Source organism: Argentina silus, assembly GCF_951799395.1.
Source record: "Argentina silus genome assembly, chromosome: 7".
Taxonomy (NCBI): domain Eukaryota; kingdom Metazoa; phylum Chordata; class Actinopteri; order Argentiniformes; family Argentinidae; genus Argentina; species Argentina silus.
The window spans coordinates 19730403-19737902 of record NC_139661.1 but is presented as its reverse complement, the minus strand read 5'-3'; the positions used below and the strand labels follow the sequence as shown (position 1 = coordinate 19737902).

General features: G+C 48.4%; 1 protein-coding gene across 1 annotated transcript in view; it reads right to left on the bottom strand.

Annotated features, from left to right (window-relative positions):
• LOC310807492 (myocyte-specific enhancer factor 2C-like) overlaps positions 1-7500 on the bottom strand; it is a gene marked incomplete at both ends in the record, with an annotated part of 30112 nt that overhangs the window by 20506 nt on the left and 2106 nt on the right. The window lies entirely within an intron of this gene.

Genomic DNA, 7500 nt, shown 5'->3' with positions numbered 1-7500 from the left:
CTAGCCTGAGCACTGTACTCCTTATACCGCAGGGACCACATATTGGCACATTTCAAAAGGTCCTATTTTTAAAACGCTGCCTCTTGTTGTTGTGAGTACCTCAGACTTCCGCTTATATTAACCTTAAAATGCTTTCTGACGATCAAAAACGTTTCTTTCTTTTAGTTCTTCAAGTTCCGCCTTTTTTTTTTTTTTTTTTTTCTGGACTGGGATGTCTGATGTGGAACAAAATGCTGAGCTAAGAGCTAATGTACGTTTTTTTGACTGCCATTTTGTTTTGTGTTTCTCAAAGAAAACAGGAAATAATAGAAAAGAAATAGCTCAGACAGTGGAGCGTGTGTGTGTGTGTGTGTGTGTGTGTGTGTGTGTGTGTGTGTGTGTGTGTGTGTGTGTGTGTGTGTGTGTGTGTGTCTGTGTGTGTCTGTGTGTGTGTGTGTGTGTCTGGGGCCATGGAGGGAGGGAAGCAGTGTTGTGAGATGAGGTGAGCTGAGCTGAGCTGTTATAGCTTACTTTAAGCATGGCATGCCTGGCTCTGGTCACACTACCTCACTAAGCTGTGGGAGTGCGAGATCTCACAGGTTTGTCCCTCCTGCTATGGGCGATTACCTGCAAATTAACTCCGGCGAAAACCACTGGGAAGCGTGTTGGAGCCCCTATGGAGGTGAACCTGTGTCAGCTTTCATCTCAACCTCCTGTAACATGTCATTACTGTAGCTCTGGAAGGAGCTGCTTTTTGAATATTTGACAACCGGAGGCTTGACAACAACTGAAAAGATATGTCTGTGACATGATTTCAGTGGATAGGATTTATATGCATATTGTTATCTTTCTCTGTGTGTGTGTGTGTGTGTGTGTGTGTGTGTGTGTGTGTGTGTGTGTGTGTGTGTGTGTGTGTGTGTATGTCTGTCAGTGGAGTAACAAGGCAGCTAATGTGCTTATGCCCCATTTGGTCATAAAACATTTCAAACTTCAACAAAGCTCTGCCTCTTGTTATATTCAAGAGAAAGACAGAGAGTCTGGAGAGAGAAGAGAGAGAGAGAGAGAGAGAGAGAGAGAGAGAGAGAGAGAGAAGGAATTGAATAATAAAGTCCTTTATCCTGAGGATCAAATGTTTATTGGCACCACTGGGTCTCTGACTGTCGGGTCCTGTGCATGTGGTCGCCGAGGGCAACATTCATGGGCACTCCTCAGAGAGAGAGGGAGGGAGGGAGGCTGAGTGAACAGCCTGATGCTTTGCTTACTCACTCTCCTCCACACACACACAATAATAGTGTTCAGACTGCTTTAGCTTTCTCTCTCACACACACACACACACACACACACACACACACACACACACACACACAGCTATTCCACGCCTATTCTTCTCCACTCTCCTAGTCAGCCCCGCCAGCCAAGCACTATATTTAGCCCCGCCACACTCTATTTTTAGACCACTACCGGTTTTTGAGGCATTTATTAGGGAAAAGAATACCAAAAAACAGTGTGGGAGGGGGAGGGTGGGGCCACAGATTGGACATGTGAAACATACTGTGTGTGTGTGTGTGTGTGTGTGTGTGTGTGTGTGTGTGTGTGTGTGTGTGTGTGTGTGTGTGTGTGTGTGTGTGTGTGGCAGGCGTGAACATGTGAGGAAACACTGAGACTGTAAGGGAAAAAGAAAAGAAAAGAAAAAAAAAGAAAAAAACATACGCAAATGTTCTTACTTTTTTCTTTTATTTCCCCTTCCCTCCGGCCATGGGGATGAAAATACGACAAGCTGTTACTATCTGGAGCCGCATGTCCGAAAAGGAAGGACGACGGGGGCATGTGGGTGGGTGTGTGTGGGTGGGTGGGGGGGAGGGGGGGGGCGGGGAGGGGGCTGGCTGGGAGAGTACAAAGGAACGGCTCTCTCTGTGGAATCTGTGACGCGCTTCAGCTTTGAACACTGGGAAGATGTTTCACGAGCATGTAATATGTGGCAGTTTTTTTTTTTTTTCACTCTTCAAACTTTGAGTCTGTTTGTAACTTTCTGACAAGGGAGCCGGCATCTCTACAACTGTGAATCTACAGTATATACTATATAATAAAAAAAACTAAAAAAAAACTTAGTTGTGGACTATTGCCAATGCCTAGTTATCTCTACATAAACATGGTCTAAACCATGCCTAAAAGTCAGCTAAGACACAGTAGGTGTTTGCACATTACCAATGGGATGGCATCAGAGCTTTTGTTTTCTCCAATCCCCTATGCTGTTAGCTTACCTGTGTCACAGGGTTAATTTACTTAGCCCTTCAAAGTAGCTTCAAGCCCCGTAATCCTCAACTCGGCAAGAAAAACAAGCGGCAGCGCGGCGGTTTGTCTGTCGGTAGTGAACAGTACGACCCTCTGATCCCCGTGACCTCCCGCTGTCGTGTCTTACACGCCCTGTCATATCACCTCAGAAACGCTGGGACAAAATCAGCGCGGACAAGTGTAAAACATGGCAGCCTAACCAACCGTACTTCTCCTGGACGTTGACATGTGTAAGAGGTAAAGCAGGTAAATTGGTGCCAGACATTGAAAATTTAGCAGGATTTACAGCGGGGGCCTTTGTGGATTCACCACAACGATCCACAGAGAAAACTCCTTAAGGCGAATGTTCTCTCCCCGCTGTTTAGAATCCAAATAAGTACATAGAATAGCACAGATGCTGGGAAATATTTTCACAAGGCAAGAGCGAGGCAGAGAGAGAAAGAGAGAGCAAGAGAGAGAAAGAGAGAGAAAGAGAGAGAAACAGAGAGAAAGAGAGAGCAAGAGAGAGAAAGCGAGAGAAAGAGAGAGCAAGAGAGAGAAAGAGAGAGAAAGAGAGAGCAAGAGAGAGCAAGAGAGAGAAAGAGAGAGAAAGAGAGAGAAAGAGAGAGCAAGAGAGAGAAAGAGAGAAAAAGAGGGAGCAAGAGAGAGCAAGAGAGAGCACACTGGCACTTCTGAGAGGGATATCACATGCTTTGTGTCTGTTGACGTGCAAGGACACGGTAGAGAAAATGGAAAAAATGCTTTAATTAAGTCTTAAGGAAAAGTTTGGAGGCAAATTAGACTGAAATCAACCCAATTAATTAGTCTCTCTGGTATTTGTAAAAGTGAAAAAAAATGTCATATTTCGTTGCCAAATGAAACATTGTGCAGGCCATGTAATGAATCTGTGGTTGTTGGTATATTTCTCTCTCTCTCTCTCTCTCTCTCTCTCGCTCTCTCTCTCTCTCTCACGCGTGGGCTCTCTCTTTCTCTCTCTCTCTCTTTTCTTCCCTCCCTCTGACGGACTGACGCTGGGCTGAAGTCGCACCTGTGCTTCTCCTCACACGTCTAGGCACGCAGGGGTGAAGCAGACGCAGGGGTGAAACATCGTGAGGGAGCTTTCCTGAATCTCATTAGCCAAGCAGGTAGTCATTAACAGAATGACCTTTGGAAATAATTACCAGCCTGCCTCTCTCCCTCCTTTCCTCCCTCCTCTCCACTCACCCGTCCCTCTGTTCCCCCTCCCCCTCTCATTCAGAAGTTCCAGATAGGTGAGAACAGAGAGAGCGAGAGAGAGAAAGAGAGAGAGGAGGAGAAGGGAGAAAGGATGGTGGACAGCCCCCCCCCCCTCCGCTGCCGCTGTTTAAGATTACAGGGTGAAGTGAACTCTCAGATTAGGTTAATCTGGGAGGGAAATGGGATTGGCTACTTGCCCTCCCCCTCCTGACGGCAGCTAGGGCCGTGCCACGCGGCCATGTGGCGCTCCATGTGAGGCGGTAACCATGGCGCCGGAGTGAGGCTAAGATAGGGCTGTGGTCATGATGCCATCATCACCATCACAGGGGGGTGAGCCCGACATCACACCCACACACCGACAACCGACCTCCACTACCACACGGAACACACACACACACACACACAACACACACACACACACACACACACACACACACACACATTTCATCCTCTACAAGCCCCCAGAATCCTGGTATTGACTGGGTAAAGCTCACTCGCTATCCCCTTCAGCCGTATCTGAAATGTGTGTTCTAAACAAGCACATTGTGGAATGGGGGGGCAAGGGGGGGGGTTTGGCACACAGGCGTGTCGTCAGTATCTGGTCTGTCCAAGCCCACTCTGCGCCAGCCACTTTGGGGCTTGGCTTGATCCACAATAAGGGAAAAAAGGTCTTTCATGTGCACTCGCAATTAAGAATCCCCATATTCGTGTAATAAATCTCCAATGAGAGCTGAAAGGAGGGGATGGGGGGGGGGGGGGGATGGGGGGGGGGGGGTTAGATCCACTCTCCTGTCATTTCCCAACACGGCTTCCCGTTTCTCAGCTAATGCTACTCACATGTCCAGGAAGCTAGCCGAGCTGGCAGACAGAGAGTATAGGAAATCTATCTGCGATGGGGCTTTTTTATCTGGAGCCAGTAGCTAAACTGCACCGTAGTTGTGCCAGGGAGAGACTCTCTGAGGCCCGCCTTTCAGGACAACAAAACAACGTATCTGTGTTAGTGTTTTATCAAGCTATTATGCTGTCTGCAAGGTACTTCTGGTAAAGGTAATTACTGGAACCTTCCCTTCTTTCGTCAAGCATCGGATGCTGCCTTGTAAGACACTAATAATCGGCATGGAAACAGAGTATTGTTACTTGTATTCAAAACTAAATAAAACAGATGGGCCAATTTCGATTCCGTTTAATACCAGTTTCCCTGGCTATTACCTCGGCTGCTGTGCTCTGATCAAAGTGATTGGCTGCAAGGTGAATTCGAATTGAATCTGACCATTTGACTACAACCTTTTGACTACAATATGGTGGCCATTTTGTTTGAGTTTGCAGCAATGCTGGTTTACCTTATTCCTGCTTGCTGGTGGTGGTTTTAAACACCATATTGATGGTGTCAAAATGAAACAAATGTCGTCAAAATGAATAATTTAGACAGAATAAAGGCCTAGCGACTGTAGCACAACATCGGTTTGTTGTTTGGTCTCTTCGGTTTCACAGATATTTGTGGAAGTGTCATCCTCAGCTGAGATCGTTTTACCCAAGTGAGTCATCCCTCAGCCCTTCTCTACCACTCCTCTTTCTCCCTCACTTCTCTCTCTCTCTCTCTCTCTCTCTCCCCCTCTCTCTCTCCCTTTCTCTCTCTCTCCCTTTCTCTCTCTCTCTTATTTCCCCTCTCTCTCCACCTCTCTATTTCACATGGATTAGTATCATAGCAGTAGGGGAGGCATTGCGCATATGACTAAAGAATAAAACAAAAAAAGAGAAGGAGCAGGAAAGAGAGAGAGAGAGAGAGGGAGAGAGAGGGAGAGAGAGGGAGCGAGGGAGAGAGCGAGAGAGAGAGAGAGCGAGGAAGAGCGAGAGAGAGAGAGAGAGAGGGAGTTGAGAAGGCCCTCGAGCCCCCTTGTAAACATACTGTAGCTGGAGAGGCTGTGCAACCCCTCTCAGTGCTGCTCTCCCAACAACGCTAATTATCAACCAAAGACATGCTAATTACATAGAGCTTTATTGCTAATGTAGCAGGCGTCTCTGCCAGCCTCTGCGCCCTGCTCCCCTACCTCTGCCTATCCTCTCCCACTACACCTCCAGGCACAGCAGCCTATAGATAGGAAAGAAAAAACCTCAGCTACTGAAGTAGTGTGTGTGTGTGTGTGTGTGTGTGTGTGTGTGTGTGTGTGTGTGTGAGAGAGAGAAAGACAGAGAGAGATAGAGTGGGAGTAAAAGAGGGAGAGAATATGTGCATTTAGGAGTGTGCGCACACGTGTGCAGATCTGAGGATGTGTCACCGATCGATTATTTGGCAAATCTATCAACTGAACTAGGCAATAGCATTGGCCTTTGGCCTACCCCTCCTGACAGCCCACCCTGTCCTCCTGTCCGCACCCTCCTGCCATCACAACAGGAAGTCTGCTTTGTTCCACCCCCCCCCCCCGCCGCCACCCCCCACCAACTCCATGTGACATAACCTAGCAGCAGCACACAAGGCTCTGCGGGGGAGAGTCAACCATCCCCCTCCCCCCCTCCCCCCACGCGTATACTATCCTCACCCCCCTCCCACGCTAAACGTGCCGGTGGCGACCCTGTGGCCAATCCCGTTAGCGCTCTGTGGCTAAAGGCTAAGAGGCCTCCTCCGGATCGATTTTCTCTCCCACTGCGAGGCCTGCTCTGGAGAGAGAGAGAGAGAGAGAGAGAGACAGAGAGAGAGAGAGAGAGAGAGAGAGAGACCTGGGCTGCGTGTGTCCGCCCCTGGATCACAGAGATGTAGCTACCCGCCTTAGCGCTCCCCCGCTACGCTGTTTTTGCGCGCTAGGCTGTTTAGGCGTTAGCCACGAGCTAATAGAGGAGCTTCAAAGCCTATAGAGGCCCTGCCTGGTCCCGGGCGCTCGCTGAGACATGTGACGTGCTCTCTTCACGGTCCTTCACGGACTGGTTACAACAAACAGACTACAATACAGTTGGTAAAGGGATTATTACTGTGTGTGGAAACTGCGTGTAGGCCTAGGTTTACTGCTGCTAAGAGCTTCTGCTAAGTGTCTTACTATAAATGAGAGAATGCTTCTTATCTTTTACAGTATGTGTACGATTAACGTGCCACGACAGTATGACATGAATAATTCCACTCGAGTCAGAACATGAGAACAAAAACAAAACCCACAACCTCCGTGACCTCGCCGGGCCGTAAACAACAACAGACTCCAATGCAATCTAATACAGTTAAGTAACTGAGCTGAATCAATCCTGAGAGGAAAATGTGGAATGGTGGAGAGAGTATATACTCTATGTGTCTCGCAACTCTATGACTGACTCGCCTCGTTAAATCCATTCCGTACTAATGTCTGGTGTATGTTTATTGTCATCATTAAGGCTGGCGATGCTGGCAGTGCACTGCATCCTGATGTAGAAGGTTCGTGTGATGCATTGTGGTTTTAGCTGATCACTCCAAACGGAAATGGAATGTTGACCACTCTAAATGTACGCAATAACAAACAACAACAACAACAACAACAACAACAACATAGCATGCATGACGCTGTATGTTAGTTTGGAGTAGTTGGGAAGCTTCTTCTCCTTTCCTCAGTGAAATACCGAAAATACAGCGATCCTACTCCTACAACACATCAACCCTAGACATGCCAAGAGCCACTCTGACATGGTGTGTGGGTGTGTGTGCGTGTGTGTGTGTGTGTGTGTGCGTGTGTGCCTGTGTGTGTGTGCCTGTGTGTGTGTGCGTGTGTGTGTGTGTGTGTGTGTGTGTTTGTCACACCGGGTCTGGCTGGTCACCGCGGCAACCGCTGCGTGACATGCTCACGTGGGAGCTCAGGAGGATCCTTGAGGATGTTGGCCTGTCCCCTGCCCTGGCGGCTGACCTGACACTGTCGTTTAACATGGCCGTGAGCCGGGCTTACGCCGCGCGTGTCTGCCGTGCCCTGGGTCAACGTGTCTCCACCGCTGCCCACAGTCACAACAAAGCCAAGAGGCACGAGGGACTGAAGCCATAGAGTTAATGCCAGAGGCAGGGATGTC